Below are 18,336 nucleotides of genomic sequence, written 5' to 3' on the forward strand. Positions count from 1 at the left end.
TTTCTGTGGTAAAATATGTATTTTCATGCCTAAAAATTATACTGCACTATATAACACATTAATTAAAATATATTAAAAGAAAATACGTAGGGTACCATAGATGAGTAAGCAAAGAATTGCAAATACTGTATGGAAAACAAAACTCATGGGGTGAGTGTGTGGTGTTGTTTTGCATTTATAATAAAACAAATATATACAAATTATAGGAAGGTCATTGCCAGAGCCGCTGGACTGGCTCCTGTACAGGTGGCACATAAAAAGCACCATTTGAGCATGGCCGCTGCCAGTACCGCCTGACTGGCCCTCATGCTGGTGGTACGTAAAAGCACCCACTACACTCTCGGAGTGGTTGGTGTTAGGAAGGGCATCCAGCTGTAGAAACTCTGCCTGATCAGATTGGAGTCTGGTGCAGCCATCTGGTTCGCCAGACCTCAGTCAAATCATCCAGCCCATGCTAGCATGGAAAGCAGACGTTAAACGATGATGATGATGATGATGATGATGATGATATAAAGATTTTACAGATTTTTACAGTTCCAGTGATGGCTTGGATCTGTAGTCTTTGAATCAGCTTTCTCCTTTCTGGTTTTCAGAAGCCTAATTTCTCAAGATTGGTATTTAGGCAGTGTGTTACATATCACAATGCCCCAATAATTACAGATATAAACCTAGCATATATGTATGTATGTACATATGTATGTATGTATGTATGTATGTATGTATGTATGTATGTATGTATGTATGTATGTATGAGTGTGTGTATGTTTGTATGTATGTCCTGAGTATGACATTACACTGTATTTGATGATGAAGCTACAGTTCAGGAGTTCTGGAGTTTTATTACTGTTACTCCCGTATCTGTTCTGACTCAGAACAGTAGTATCTTTTAGGGTCCCATCTATGGGTTGAATAAGTTTCCCAGGAGTAGAGAAGGCTTTCTGTTCGTTTTTGACAAAGCCTTGGAGAAGGTGGCTCTTCTAGGAGAAAGAGACTCTAACATAAAACTAGCAGTCAAAATAGTACCAATTTTTTTTGCAATATTTGTCTTTGGAACCTGGTACAGCAACCAAGAGACTGACAAAAGTACTGTACAAGCTTTTGTCATGCTATTGTAAGACAGCTGTCATCTGACATGATGTGGCAATCATCATATATGTATGTATGTACGTATGTATGTATGTATGTATGTATGTATGTATGTATGTATGTATGCATGTATGTGGGTGTGGGTGTGTGATTGCATGTGCGATTGTATGCATGTGTGATTGTATGCATGTGTGAATGCATGCATACATCTGTGGGGGACGTGTATTTATGTATAATTGATAAGTGCCATACCTAAAATTCTCAATCTTTTACTTACTATGTAACTTCTGAGACAAAATTATCCACCATCATTAATTGGTCTCAAATTTTGATGCAGGGTCAGCAAATTTTTAGAGGAGGGGGAATTTGATTACATTGACACCCCCCTGATCCCCAGTACTTTATCGGTACTTTTTTTTTTATGAAGTCTGAAAGGATGAAAAGTAATGATGACCTCAGCAGAATTTGAGCTCGGAAAATAAAGACTAACAAAATGCCACTAAGCATTTTGTACACTTTACTGACAAATCTGCCAGCTTAATGATTTTGTCGTTATTAATTAATAATGCATGTGAAAGTTCAGAAGCAGTTGATATCATTGATTTCGGAAGTATGGAAACCAAAAGAGAAAAATTATATTTTTACTATACATCTTAATCTGTTATCCTAAAAATACTGAGTTCTTCAATGTAATTAAGCAAAATTTAATCCTGTTTAAATGTTATCCTATAATGAGGACAATCTGAAAAAAAAAACCAAAGAAATAATAACAAGTAACAAACAAACATTTTTACTGAAGAAGCTTTTATGTATGAATGTATATAATATATACACATATGCATGCATGTCTATGTATATATAGATGAATAATGTATATGCATACCCATGTATATAAACATGTATATATATATATATATATATATATAAATTTGTGTATATATACATACATATATATATATGTATATATATATATTATATATATATATAATATATATATATATATATATATATATATATATATACAACGCTATCATACGTTAAATTCAACTTGCATTGAAAGTCAACAAAGCTTGCTTTAGAAGTGTTGAGATGTATTGAAAGATATAGATACGGAAATAATTTTATTCTCAAATACAGGAAAATGCAAATAATATAGCATGAACGGGATAAACTATTCATATTTTGCAGAAAAATCTGTTGATGGCTGTCCATGAGACTCAAACACACATCCCTGTGATTACACATCAAGTGCTTTACCATTAAGCTAAACTGACCCAACAATAAATTCTTCGGCAAATTTAGGATATAGGAATCTAGCTTTATAAGGTGCTATCGTATGTTAAATTCAACTTACATTGAAAGTCAACAAAGTTTGCTTTAGAAGTGTTGAGATTTATTGTCGTTGGGTAAGTTTAGCTTAATGGTAAAGCAGTTAACATGTAATCAGAGGAATGTGAGTTTGAGTCTCATGGCTAGCTGCCAACAGATTTTTCTGCAAAATATGGATAGTTTATCCTGTTTATTATACTATTAGCATTATCCTGTGCTTGAGAGTAAAATTATTTCCTTATCTGTATCTTTCAATACATCTCAGCGCTTCTAAAGCAAACATATATATATATATATATATATTGTTGTATTTGGGGATGGTCATGTTGAAAACACACATGCTATATATTTGGTGTTCACTTGCTTCAGCTTTATTTTATATTGATTTTATTTCGGCCAGAGTTCTTTCATCAGACTTCTGTGACCTCATCAGTAGTCCTTTGCTTTCTTCTTTCTTTTTTGTGTCTCTCCTTACTAATGATCTGCCATTTTTATTCCTGTAGCATGTGTCTTTATTTGCACATGCATATATCCCTGTGTGTCTTTATTTGCACATGTGTATATCCCTGTAAGTGTCTATGTTTAGTAAGTGTGTGTGTGTGGGAATCTGTATGGTACATGCATTATCAATATTCCCTGTTTATTCACTTTCGTTTGATTTACTTTTATTTTATTCATTTATTTTTAGCTACTTACTTTTCATTTCTTTCTTTTTTGTATTAATTTAATTTAATTTAATTTGTTAATGTATATAGTTATTTAATTCCATTTATTTATCTGTGTATTGTATTAGTTTCATATTATTATCAGTTTCTGTAGATCTTATTCTGTCATAGGTTGTGGTGTGTAGGGGATGTGTGTTAGTGTTCCATTCTTGTTTTCTATTTAGGCTAGATTTATTTTCTATTATGTATGTAGCTTCGGTAATTTGTCTAAGCGTTGTGTCTGTTCTATGTATAGACAAGATTTTAACTTCTATATTGTTTAGTGAGCCTCTGTGTTCCCACTCAGCATGCTGGTATAGAACTGATGTGCTCTTCTCTTCCTTAAGTTCCCTCCAATACTCATTTACCCGCTCTCCTATGCTCCATGCTGTCTCCCCTTTGTACATTGTTGTCTTGTTTCTGCACCATCCCTCTGTACATCTTATACTATACACTACATTCCTAACTTTACAGTTTGTTTGTGGGCTAAATCTACATACAATACAGTTCCTATCAGTACAGAAGGTACTACCAAAAGGTACTAATAGGAACTGTATTGTATGTCAAGTCCTTCCCTGTGGACTGCGTGTTGTACCACTGCAGAACTACTGCACATACAGATAGTTCACACCGGCCCTTCCCTGAGAAAAGCTCTGTCCAAGAACAACACCTCTCACTACTTTTAGGAGTACACATTGTCGAACTGCCCCAGCAATGACACTGAATTGTACCAGAGAACCTATGTTGTATATGAGACCATCTGTAGCATATGTGGTGCATCCTACATCAGAAGCACAAGAAAATTGCATATATGTATTAAGAAACACATGCAGGCAGACACTTCTGTGAAGAAACAGCTACAGAAATGTCAGACCCGGGAATTGACACTGCACATCAAGGCAACATAGTGGAACAGGGACAACCTCATACACCAAAAGAAACCTAAGATCAACAATAGAACAGAGTTACAGGAAGTTAGCTGGTTGCTATAGCAACACCCTTCTGCACTTATACACTCCACACACACTCACACACACGAACATCAGCAACATTCGTCATTTCTTGAAAATGAAGTCATAACCTCGAAATATTGAATACAGGGTAAGTTTACATTAATTCACATATTTGTTTTCTTGTGATTTACCTTGCATTTACTTCGTATTGTTTTGGCCTTACCCACGATCCTTTATACAATATATTCTACACAATGCTTCACAGTAATTGTTCCATTATAATATATATATATATATATATATATACATTTGTGGCAGCTGACAGAGGGAGTGTTTGTCCAGGATAGGACTACACAGCCACAGCAGGATATATATTAGGACATGAAATGTAAAAGCCAGACTAGATTATTTTATGCGCAACTCCATTGTCCCCCAAGACAAAAAGTATGCCCACTAACCAATATATACACATATATATACATACATACATACATACATACATACATACATACATATATATATATATATATATATATATATATATATATATATATGTCGTTAGCTCCTACACGCATTTTTTTCTCTCCTTGTTTTTTTTTCTGTGTATCTTTCTGTCGAAGAGCATAGGCTCGAAACGTAAAAGACTTGTTCTATTTCTATTCCTGAGCACCATACTAATACATTTGTTTGTTTGTACTCCACCTGCCTTCGTCTTTTGTTTATTTTCGTAACCTTCCCGTTATATATATATATATATATTATATATATATATATATACACATATATATAGATCGTCTTTCAGGAGAAAGAGGCAGTCGTATATCTGTCAATAGAATGGGTATATAATCCGAAGTGGCATTATATATATCAATCACAGCTGATCATACCAACTTACTAATTGGTGAGATCAGCTGTGATGGATAAGTAATACTGTACACTTTGGATAACTTATTTTATGCTAAGCTATCAAAGGCAGACGTTCAAATCATTTAAAGTGATCTAAAGTAAAATTCTCCATCAAATATTTCCTGCTTAATAATGACAAAATTCCTTTACTTAAATTCTTGATAATACAAAGAATTAATTGAAACGAAACCGTGTATTTCAGCAGAAATATGATAACAAAAGTGTTAAATCATTTGCTTCACACCTTGTGATGAATAAAGACATGATTTACCAATTTGCTACACTGTCTTCCATTGGATATCATTTTAAATATATTCCATGCACAGCATGTTGAACAACTGTTCAACACTGTTCAGTGCTCAGGTAATTTCTTTCTTTGAAGAGAAGCCTTAATCTTTGTTGGGTAATATCAGTTACATAATACATGTGTTAACTGCAAAAGGTCATCAATTTGTCGAAGTTAAAATATCATAAAGACTTTAAGATGATTTAAACTTGCTTTATATTTGAACATATGTGTCAAAGTAATGATTTGTTATTGTATCCAAGTTAATTAGGAAACGAAATGCCAGCTGTAGAGGGAATGGTAGACTTTTTTCCTCAGTCTGGTTTGGCATTAACTCTTTTGATGTCAACCTGCCGAAATTTAATTCTTGTTCTGTAATGTAAACTCTAGTATTTTCAAAGTGATTGCATTTAAATGAAATACTTCCAGTGTATAAATACAATGCATGCATGCTACGTGTATGTGTGTGTGTGTGTTTATGTATTTTTGTGCCTCCTTGTTTTGACATTGTAGGCTAGCTGTAAATGAACATCACCTTCATACATGCAGTGTCATTTGCTTACAATCCTCCATGAAAATATATCTGGTCACAAGGAAACGGGTAAGGGTTGGTGACAGGATGATGCTGATGATGATAATGATGATGATGATGATGATGATGATTTCTGTTTCTTATTTTTGACTTTATCTAAACATGGAACTTTCTTGCTAATCATAATCTACAAGTTTATCTATGGAATCAGGTAATTCTTAAATTTTGGGCTTGAGTGATCAAGAGTCCAAAAGAGAATTAAATCCATTGTCACAGAAATGTATTGTTGCAAATGGAACGAGGACGAAATTCTTGGCTTTAATCTCTTATCCATTTTGTTACTGTATTTCTGTTAATATACACAATGGCCTCTGCTTCAATTAATTTCAAAAACAATGAAGAATTTTGTAGAATAACTTTATCATTAAGCTGTTGTTTAGAACATTAATTAGCATGCAATTTTGAATCAAGCTTCTAATTTGAATAATCTTATTCCTTTTGTTGGATGAAATGCACTACATGTGTTTCAATTAATTTTTTTAAATTTGATAACTATGTTATAATTAAACTGGGGTTTCAAACATAAGTTAGCATGAAACTTTGATGGAAGATTTTCATTCATATCATTTTAAACAAGTAGTTAGCATTGTAGAATTGAGAGCAGACTCAGGTAAGTTGGAATCAAAATGATTAAGAATTAAATCTATATATGAAGAATAATAAAGAAGAATTTCTACAACTCCATCTGCCCTAATTTCTGGCCTCCTAATTCCTTTAATTGTAATAAAGGTATGTTTGAGGAGATTAAAGCTATTGTTAAGCATTAATAATCTTAATCTGAAATGTGATTAAAATAAAGATTATAGTTACTCACTTTGTCAAACCCCTTAGATATCATCTCAACAAGCCCAGTGAGGGCAGGTGCCCTACGTTGGTAACTAGTATGCTCTGTGAAATTGTTGGTACTAGGAAGGGCATCTTGCTGTAGAAACCATATCAAAACAGACATTAGACTTGGTGCAGCCCTCTAGCTTGTTGCTTCATGTTGAACTACCCAACCTATAGAGGCATGGAAATTGGGATGCTAAATGATGATGATGCTGCTGCTACTGTTGATGATGATGATGACTATGATGATGTAATATAATGTCTTATCATTGATCAATCTTCACAACTTAGTACAATCTACATAATATTCTGTTTGTTCATTTGCCAGTTATACATTAGTCACTTAGAAAGATGGAGGTGGAGTGAGTGAGAGGTAGAGTAAAAGTGAATGAGAGAGGGGGGGGGAAGAAATGAGAGTAAAGAAGAAAGAAGAGAGGAGTGGAATAATACACTAAGGCCAAATGCATCATGTGATTCATTGAAGGGAGAAGTAAAGGGAGCTAAAAAATTTGGCGAGAGAAAAGTGGAAGAGAGAAGTGTTAATAACATGCTGTAGGATGTGAAGGAAAGATGAAGAGAAAGAAAGAAATGTTAAAGACAAGAAGAGGGTGAAAAAATTTGATGAAGAGTTAGAGAAAAGGAGACAAATATGAAGTGCTTAACAGAGGGAAATTTTAAAATCAGAAGTGAAATAAAATTAGTAAATTAGTAAAATAAAACTGCAGATCATCCTTTCTGTCTTAAATTTCTCCCCCTCTCTCTCTCACTCACTTTTACTCTACCACTCACTCACTCCACCTCCATCTCTATGTATAACCGACGAACAAACAATATTATGTAGACTTCTGTCTTAAATAACTTCTCTTAATCTTTTTCGTTCTGTGGAATTTCTCCCCGGTCCCACTAGTTTATTTAAAATCTCCAGTGATAAGAACAAATACAGGGTATTCTGGCTAAATTTGGTGATTTTTTTCTTTTCTGTCTCCTATTTTTGTAAGAAACAGCTTGATGATATATTAATATACAGTCAACAGCACTGAAGGGTATAAAGATCAAAGTTGTTGGTGAGAAAAAGGTAGCAGTCATGGAGAACTGGAATAATGGAAAAGAGCTACCTGTATCATGAGGATTCATTATTGAAATGCCAACATTATGACTGCTGTTCAATGCTCTGAGAAAACTGTAAAGGTTGTAAGACACAATCCATGTTATGTCTCATGTATCATGAAAACCAGGTTCCCTCTAATTGTGATGGCCTTAGGTAGGGTCTATAGTGATGGTGGCATCATGTCAACCCACATCTTTGAACAGGGCCTCAAGGTAAATTCAGACAGCTATGTGAAGCTACTAGAAACTGTGGTCAGTCCCTGGCTGGACAACATTGCTGCCTAAAGGTCATATGTGTGACAGCAGGATTCAGCTCCTTGCCATACCTCTAGAAAGAGACAGAAGTGGTTGTTGGGGAATTTCTACAACTTCACCCGCTCCAATTTCTGGTTTCCTAATTCCTCTCATTGTAACCCATGGATTATCGTGTGTGGGGTGCAGTTGAGAAAGACATCAGTTACTCTGCCTGCAACATCAAGGCCGATCTAGAAGCCATGATGAAGGAGGTGTTCAAAGATCTTCTCAGGGACACAGTGAGGAACACATTTGCCAGCTTCTAGAGTTATCATGAGGCCTTGATGGAAGCCGAGGGCAGCTACTTTGAGTAAAGAGTTATCTCCCAGTCATAATCTAGTTAATAACTTTTGATTTTTTAAAAAATACTTTCATTTTTGAATGGGATATTGTGTTTTCTTTTCCATTTATGCAAATGATCAAATTTAGCTCAAACACACTATAAAACACAGCATGCATTACTTAATAATTTCATTATCTAATTGTATTATTTAAGTAGCCTTAGGTTTAGTCCCACTGTGACTCATCTTGAGCCTGTGTTTCTCACTATAGCTCCAGGCTGTCCAATGCATTGTGAGTAAATTTGGCTGACATAAATTGTGAGGAAGCCCATTTTATACACACACACACACACATATGTATGTATTTTTGTACATAGCCTGAACACTCTGTATGTATATATATTTATGTGAGGTGGGACTGAAAGCTCCTGACTTTAAGAGTATTGCAAAAGGCTCGATAGGAGGCCCAAAATTTGAAATCATTATTATATAAAAATTCACAGTTTATTTTACTGGGTATGATGGAAAGTGTCAGCTTCCCACAGCCATCAGACTATGGTGACACTTGTTCACTGGTCATGCTTCAAGAACCCTGCAAAGAATTCTTGTAATTCCAAGCAAAGCTGATCTTTCTATGCGTCCTACTTTCACACTTGCACCAGTCTTTTCCAGCGATGTTGGTACATGAGTGCTGATACTTCCAAGTGCACCAATTACCATTGGTATCATCTCTACTCTCCTCATTGACCACAACCTTTGTATTTCCCACTTTAAATCATCATTGTTTATTTTTTCTTCTGTTACATTGATGCTGTTGTCACTGGGACATGCTATGTCGATGATCATACATGTTCTTTCTTTTTTATTCACCGCAACAATGTCCCATTTCCGATGTCTGGTCAGGTGATTGCACTGGGTCATTGCATCCCACAGGATTTTGCAATTCTCATTTTCAGTGACTCTTTCTGGAGTTTGCTCATACCATGTTTTTGCTCTTTGTAGGCCGTGCTTTCCACAGAGCTCCCAATGGATCATTCTTGCCACATTGTCATGGCATCTTTTGTATTTGAATTATGCTAATTTCAGGCATTCACTAATGATGTGCTATACCACTTCAACTCTCTCACCACACATTCTGCATTTGTCGCTATCGGTAGTGTTGTCTATTCCACACTTCATATAATTGTTCCTTAATGCTTGTTCCTGAGCTGTGCATATGAGTGCTTCTGTCTCTATCTTCAGGTCACAACCTCCTCATCCATAGCCACCGGTCCTCTGTATCTGTCTTGGTGTTCACATCTCTTGCAAACTGACCGTACATTATCCTTTCATTCCATGCTTTTTCTTTTTTTTTTGTTCATTTCTTATTTAAATTTTTCTTTACTCATGCAATTTTCAGTTTTGATGATGCCGGCCTTCTTCGTGTGTTTCAACAGCGACTCCACAGTATTTTTTATATACCACCCTAAGCCATTTTCCTCTGCTTCGATACAGTCCTGGTAACTGATAAAACCTCTCCCACTCCTTCTTTTGGACAAGTACAGTCTATTATTTTTTCAAATTTTCTTCCATTTCTCACCAAGTATTTTCTGTACACCTAGGGCAGAGAAGCTCATTGTATGCATTCCTAGATTACACACGCAAATTCACAGGTAAAATCTGTATTTAAAAAAATTAATAAACAAATAAATTCATGAATGGATGTTGTTTTCACAGCGATAATGCTCTTCTCAGTACATGAGTCAGCCCAGTTAACACAATTTTTTGCACTTCCTGTAGGGATGGTAAGCCTGGTATCATTTTCAAATAGGTTTCAGTACCTTTTTTTATTATTCCTAGAGATCCTACAATCATTAGTACTGTAGTGGCCTTGAGATGTCATATTTTTCAATTTCTATTAGCAAGTCTTTATATTTACTGATCTTGTCAAATTCTTTCGCTGCTATATTGTGATCGCAAGGAACACTCATGTCAATAAACACACCTTTTTTGTCTGATCTTTTATAATAATATCCGGTTTATTAGCTTTTATTCATTATTATTAAAAGCTAATAAAATTATTATAAAAGCTAATAAAATTATTATAAAAGCTAATAAACCGATATTATTATTATTATTATTATTATTATTATTATTATTATTATTATTATTATTATTATTATTATTATTATTATCATCATCATTATTATTATTATTATTATTATTATTATTATTATATTATTATTATTATTATTATTATTATTATTATTATATTTAGCAGCATTTCATCTGTCTTTACATTCTGAGTACAAATTCCAGAAATTGACTTTGTGTTCCATCCTTTCTGAGTTGATAAACTTAGTACCAATTATGCACTGGGATCGATGTAATCGGCTTAATACCTTTCTCCAAATTTGAGGCCCTGTGCTTCCAGCAGAAAGAATTATTATTATTATTTACTTTTAATCTGCATGCTTGTTACAAATCACTTACCGAGACAAACCCAGCGTCCTAGGGTGAGTGAAGGATAAGAGATGTTACAGTATGCCTGAAAGTTTGGGGAGAGGAAGTGGCAAGGGCAGTAGCAAAATATTTTCATGTAATACAATGCAGACATTTAAATTGACAAAGTTTTTCTAAAGATGTGGGCAGTACTGGTCAGCACAACCATTTGGATTTCTCTTAGATATGGTTCTCTTAGGATATTATCCCGATATATCTCACATCCCTTTCTTATCATGCCTAAGGTACACACAATAACAGGAACAGTTCTCGATTTAAGATGCCACATCTTTTGTATTTCAATTTCCATGTCCTTATATTTAATTTGTCAAATTCCTTTACAGATATATTTTTATCAGTGGGTACACTTACATCTATTAGTCTACAAGTATTTTCTTCCCTGTCTTTAATAACTATGTCTGGTCGATTAGCCTGGATCATTCTGTTAGTGTTGACTGGAAAATCCCAGAGGATAGTGACACATTTACCTTCAATGACTAGCTCAGGATGATGTTCATACCAGTAAGCAGGAATGCTGATTTTGTAGTGTTTACATATTTTCCTAAGTAAATACTGTCCTGCCCTATCATGGGGATTTTTGAATTCATTTGCTGTCAGCACGACATCTCAAGATGAGATGGTTTATTGTGTCATTAAATTTATCGCAGAATCTGCATTTAGAGTCAGAGCTGTTTTGAAGAATATTAGCCTGGTAGATTTTCGTAACCAAGCTTTGATCTTGTGCCACTAATAGGAAACCTTCACTCTCTGCTTCCAGCCTTGAACTTCTCAGCCACTGATGGGTTGTTGCTTGGTCTACATCAGCATTTTGGATTCAAAGGATAAATTATTATTATTATCAGGTCATTAAGAATGAAATGTCTGATTTTGAACTGAAAGTTTATTTTACTTTATCTCAACAAAAAGCATTGCAGTTAATCAAAGTATGCACCTAAATTATCAACATAATCTTGCCATTTTATGGGTAGCTTATTTATGCAAGCAGCAAAGAATTCTGGAGAGCAAGGGGTGATGAAATCACGAAAGGCTGTAATTGCATCTTCTTCAGATTCAAAGTTTTTTCCTTGCAAAAAGTTGTCTAATGCCTGGAAAACATGATACTCAGTTGGTGCAACGTCTGGGGAATATGGTAGATGACAGAGTACTTCCAGGTTCAGTTCCTGTAACTTGAGTAGCGTTCTTTGTGCAACATGTGGTGAAGCATTGTCTTGCAAGAGAATTGGCCTGTCTCTATAAACCAATTTTGGTTGCTTAATTGCAAGTTCACTCATCATTTCATCCAGTTGGTTGATGTATATATCCACTATAATTGACTTACCAGGTCTCATGAAGCAGTAATGGATGACACCAGCATTGGACCACTAAATAGGCACCATTAGCTTATTTTGGTGAATATTCTTTTCTGGATTGTGCTTTGGTACTTTGTCTCTATCCAACCACCATGCAAAACGTTTGCTGTTGTTGAAAAGAACACATTTTTCAACACACATAACATGATGCAAAAAGAGTTCGCTTTTATGCCATGACAGCAAAGATCAGCAAGTTTCAAGATAACGTGCTCATTAAGTTTGTGTGATACCTACATGTCCAGCTTCTTTACCTTGCTAATTTGTTTCAGATGGTTCAATACTGTTGGAATTGAAACATCTAACCTTGCTATAACTCACACGTAGTTTGAGATGTATTCACTTACACTACAGTTTTCAGCTCATCATTATCCACCTTGGTCTCAGGTCTACCACGGGGATGATTTTCAAGAGTAAAGTCACCAGACCAGAACTTCTCAAAACATTGATATACAGTGCACTCATTCACCACATCTTCACCAATTACCTCGTTGATGTTTCAAGCTGTCTGGGATGCATTGGTTCCACAACAGAACTCATATTCATAAACAACACAAATCTTTTATCTATCCATGGGTTCACAAAAACTGATTTACAAGAGAAAACTCACAATACAATCAGACACCATAAAATGCATTTTGAAAAGTGATGTAAGCTCTTCAATGTTGTAAAACAAAGAATTGTCAGCATAAAACGTTAGAGTTGTCTGTCAAACTTGGTGCATAAGAAAATTGGACATTTCATCCTTAATGACCTGATATTATAATTATAATTATTATTATTATTATTATTATTATTATTATTATTATTATTATTATTATTATCATTATTATTATTAAGACTGCAAACTGTCAGAATCTTTAGTGTGCTGACCAAAATGCTTAGGAGCATTTTACCTGTCTTTACATTCAATTTCTGCTGTAGTCCTTCTGGGGTTGATAAAATAAGTACCGGTCACATACTAGGCTTGATGTAATTCACTTTCCCCTCCCCTTACAAATAATAGACCCTGTGCCAAAATTTGAAACCATCATCATCATCATCATCATCATTATCATTATTATTATTATAATTATTCCTTCACCCTTGTGACAAATAAATGAAATCATCATCCTCATCATTATTATTGTTGTTGTTATTATTATTATTATTATTATTAACATTATTATTATTATTATTATTATTATTATTATTATTATTATTATTATTAACATTATTATTATTATTATTATTATTATTATTGTTTTAATTTCTATTCCATCAGCATCTACATCAGAACTGCATGATATCGATAAAAGAAATTCTAGCAATCCAGAGTCTACCGCGCACACACACACTCATACAAACATACACACACACACACACATACACATGCACATGCAAACACACACACACATACAAACACACACACACTCACACACACACACACATACACACACACACAGGGATTTGTTTTGAAAAGTAAGTGACATTGTTTTGATAAGCTGCCTGATCAAGAAAATTGGCAAAACTTAACTAAACCAGTTATTCCAGCAACTTTGGTTTTTTTCTTTTCTTTTCCATTTTGTTTTGCTTTCATTCTTCATTTTTTTGTTCATTTTTCTCTTTCTTTTGTTTTCATTATTTTCATTAATTCTTTTATTTATCATTTTTGTTTTTATTTTTATACTTTTTATTAGCTTGTGTATTTTCATAACACATTTCTTAGTTTTTTTTATAAGTTCAAACACAGTGGTAGCCAGAGCCAGAGGTAGCTTAGGCTGCTGCAAAAAGAGCTAACTTACTACATGGAGACTGATTGTCAATGTTTATAATGTGGGTTAATGGCATGCGATAAAGAGAGTTGGTAGGTGCATGGTTAATGAGTAACCGGGTGGCTGGGTTGATGGATGCAGGTTGACATTGATGAATGGCAAGCTGGATGAATGAATGGAGAGATGGAGGGATGTGTCGGAGGATGGCTGGCTGGATACGTTGAGGAGTGATTGCGTGGATAGTTAGATGGATGGAGGGAGGGAAGGAAGGAGGGATGGAGGGCTAGATGAATGGCTGGATGGATGGATGGAAGGATGGATGGATGGATGGATGGATGGATGGATGGATGGATGGATGGATGGAGAGATGACTGGATCTGTGGCTGGATAGTGGGGTGGATGGATTGGATAGATGGATGGATTTGTGAATGGCTGAATGAGTACATGTATTGATGGGTGGATGGATATATGGATGGCGGGATGGATAGAAAGAGGGCAAATCACTAAGTTGATGGATAACAGCTTATTGTATATAAAGATAGATGAAAGATTGAAGGGTAGCTTGATTGACTTACGACAATTTCTGCATTAGAGAGTCATATATCATATTCTATCACTCAAAATGTTAAGATGCAAAAGCAAGAGAAATTTAGTTGCTATTTCTAGCTAGATGAGAGACCACATAGATGCTACCTCACTGGCTCAAAGAAGTAGCAGTTGTGAGATTGTCATTGATGTTTGTAGGCTTTTTTAATGGTCAGCACTGACAGAAAGAATTGTGTCCATAATCTGCATAGACTCTTCTAAAAGAGTGAGAGCAGCATGGTTACTGTTCCATAAGTTGAAACATTAACAGGGAAAAAGGAATCTTGGAGAAGGATTTCAAGGAAGCCAAGTCTGGAAGAGAATGATTGGATATTGAATTATGATGATGATGAAGCATGCTGGTGGAATTGTTTGCACATTGGATAAAACACTTAGCAGTAGTTCTTCCAAATCATTATGTTCTGAGGTCCAAATCCTGCCAAGGTCAAATTTAATTTTCATCTTTCAGGGTCAATAATATAATTACCAGACAAGAGCTATGGGTGATGTAAGTGACTTGTACTGTCCCTTCAAAATTTCTTGGTAAGAGTGGAAGCAATACTGGTGATGAGAGTGAGAGACAAATGAATCAGGTAAGTCTGAAAAAAGGGTAACACAAGACCAGCTGGTTCCAAGGTGAGAGCCAGTCATAGTTGCCATAGGAAAGACAAAGTGAGGAAACAGCTTGTTTGTGAGTCAGAGATTTAAACATGTTGGCAAACCACTTTATACTAATTAGCTGAACAGCTCTTTATCATTAGAAGATATGTCTTAAGATGTCTGTGTGCAGCACCAGTACTGGACCAGATGAGGGAGCAGCAATCCATGTGAGTCTCAGCTAAGCTTTTGTTGTGAAGAAGGTTAGCAGGAGACTGAAGTAATTTCTAGCTCTGAAAGGGAAGACCAGCTTTTGTTATTCTGAGCAGGTGAGACTACTTGGAAAGATCCTCATTGATGGTGAGATCTGCCTTACTCTTTTACTTGTTTCAGTCATGTGGCTGTGGCCATGCTGGAGCACTACCTTTAGTCGAGCAAATCGACCGCAGGACTTATTCTTTGTAAACCTAGTATTTATTCTATCAGTCTCTTTTGCCGAACCGCTAAGTTACGAGGATGTAAACACACCAGCATCAGTTGTCAAGCGATACTGGGGGGACAAACACAGACACACAAAAATATACACACACTTACATACATACACATATATATGCATATATACCACAAGCTTCTTTCATTTTCTGGCTACCAAATCCACTCACAAGGCTTTGGTTGGCCCAAGACACTTGCCCAAGATGCCACACAGTGGGACTGAACCTGGAAACATGTGGCTCATAAGCAAGCTACTTACCACACAGCTACTCCAATGCCTTCTGCAGAGTCTTTCAAGGTAATCACTATGATCATCGTAATTAAACATCTATTTTCCATGCTGCCATGGATTGGATGGCTAGACAAGAACTGGTGGTGGTAGTGGTGATGCCCATAGGCTCTCTATAGGTTTGGTGTGAGGGACCAAGGCTGCTGGTAACTGATATTAGGTTTATCCTTTACTTGTTTCCACCATGAGACCGTGGTCATGCTGGGGCACTGCCTTGAAGAAGCTTTAATCAGATGAATCAACCCCAGTTCTTATTTTCCCTTTTTCCTTAAGCCTGGTATCTATTCTATAGGTCATTTTGCCGAACTACTATGATGGTCTTCTTTGGGTTTCCATTTGCCAAATTCACCCACAAAGCTTTGGTCAGCCAAGGATATAGAATAAGATGCATTCCCAAGATGCTATGCAGTGGGACTGAACCTGGAAACATATGTTTGGAAAGCAATCTTTTTACAACACAGCAATGTTTGCAGAAAGTTAGAGAAGAATCAATGTTGGTACCATTTGTCTAGAGTATTGTTGGAGAGCGGGAAACTGTATACAGGACAAAACTGTTCCTTTACCCTGACCTGCCCCACAATCTTTGACATTTCCTAGACGAGAAAGTAATTCCTTTTCTTCCACTTAAATTCCATTCTATTCAAACCTCACTTCACAGATTATAAAAAAGAAAAGAAACAGAAATACTAGTCGTACCGGTATAAATCATGATGGTGTTTGAGCTTATTGAGGTTAATGACAACACTTTCTAGTGCTGAACTAATTAGACGATAAACAATAGACTGCCTGTCATATTTTCTTAGTCTACGGTGTGTTGTGGGGGACAATGGTGGTGGCGGTAGTGATTAAGAAATAAATATACACAAAATGCATTAAATAACATATGATCAAAGACTATTTAAGCTTTTTGTTTTTATGCTTTTTATGAGTTTTCCCATCAATTTTGTTATTTGACCAATGACTCCCACAACTTGGTTTGCTGTGGGAGTACTAACTGTCTCACTTCTCACCTTTTGTTAATCACCTCTCCACCAAGGAATGCAATAAAGTTTTATCGAGCCAATGAAATAGTCTCCTCAATGTGGCAGTCTGAATTGCTGGAAATAGCTGCTAAATCTCTCTGAAACCAACACCCTGACATCTTAAACAAGGAAAGAATGCACTGGATAATGTACTTTTATGCATCTTGTAAAAAAAAACAGTTGGGATATTTGTGGAACATTCTTTAGAGTTGAATGCCCTGAAGAACTAGGAAAGCCTTGAGTGGCCAAAGCTTTGTGAGTGGATTTGGTAGACAGGAACTGAAATAAGAATGTCATATACATGTGTGTGTGTGTGTGTGTGTGTGTGTGTGTGTGTGTGTGTGTGTGTGTGTGTGCTTGTGTGTGTGTGCATGTGTATTGCTGGTGCTTTGCCTTGATATTGCATCATAGTTGTGAATGTCACCATAAGGTAGGCAGTATCTTTCATTTCCAGTTTCCTTTGAAGTCATGCCTGGTCAAAAGAAAACATTACTTTACTTGGAAACAGGTGAGGGTTGATGAACAGAAGGGCATCTACCTCAACAAATTCTGTCCAAGTCATTCAAGAATGGAAAAGTAAAATTGTTGATGATGATGATGAAAATGAAATGTGTATATATTGCACTCATGCTGATGCCATGGGAAAGCGCTCATGGGCCCGGTTTCCTGGTTTCAATGGCGTATGTGTTCTTCAGCTGGACAGGATGCCACTCCATCGCAGCATTATGTTATATTATATTGTAATATAAATAAATTGATAGATCGTCACTTGTATTTCTTTTTTTAATATATATATATATATTAATGATTTGTAGGGACAAGGTATTTTGTTAGGCAACCATAATATTACTATAAAGTATATTAAATGTTTTATAAGTCAATACCATATTCTACTATGTTAGCAGTGTGCTTCCCATCACTTGTTAAGGTTATCTTTACGGATATTCTATAGAAATTATAGCCAGCACTAATTTTTCTTATGTCTTGGATACAAAACATCGTAAAAAAATGAGGGCTGGCTATAATTTCTATATAGTATTTGTAAAGATAGCCTTAACAATTGATATATATATATATGCATGTATGTATGTATGTATGTATGTATGTATGTATGTATGTATGTATGTATATGAAATATTCAAGTTCCAACCAGATTTTATACGTATTCTCTTTGCTTTTCAAGTGCATGATGGACATCCATCACTCACGCTAAATTGACCAGACAGAGAATGACATGGAACCACAAGTGTAAAGTATAATGTAATCTTGAGCACACAATATTCCTACATGTCAGTAATGATTTTCCTAGGTCATGAGTGGACGGCCATCATGTATATAAATATATATATCGTTTGTTGAAATACATAAATCTGGAGGAGAAGC

The 18,336-nt window shown here is 35.4% G+C and overlaps 1 long non-coding RNA gene across 2 annotated transcripts in view; it reads left to right on the forward strand.

Moving 5' to 3' along the window:
* Positions 1–2,033: 2,033 nt before the first annotated feature.
* LOC118763259 overlaps positions 2,034–18,336 on the forward strand; it is a 16,694-nt gene continuing 391 nt past the window's right edge. The window contains exons 1-2 of one of the 2 annotated variants that reach the window (XR_004999009.1): positions 2,034–2,045; positions 4,220–4,224. This is a non-coding gene — a long non-coding RNA (uncharacterized LOC118763259). Of the gene's footprint in view, positions 2,046–2,684; positions 2,720–4,219; positions 4,225–6,466; positions 6,471–18,336 lie in introns of those variants that run through there. The other variant, XR_004999010.1, reaches the window with a different exon arrangement.

Source organism: Octopus sinensis, linkage group LG4 (genome assembly GCF_006345805.1).
Source record: "Octopus sinensis linkage group LG4, ASM634580v1, whole genome shotgun sequence".
NCBI lineage: Eukaryota > Metazoa > Mollusca > Cephalopoda > Octopoda > Octopodidae > Octopus > Octopus sinensis.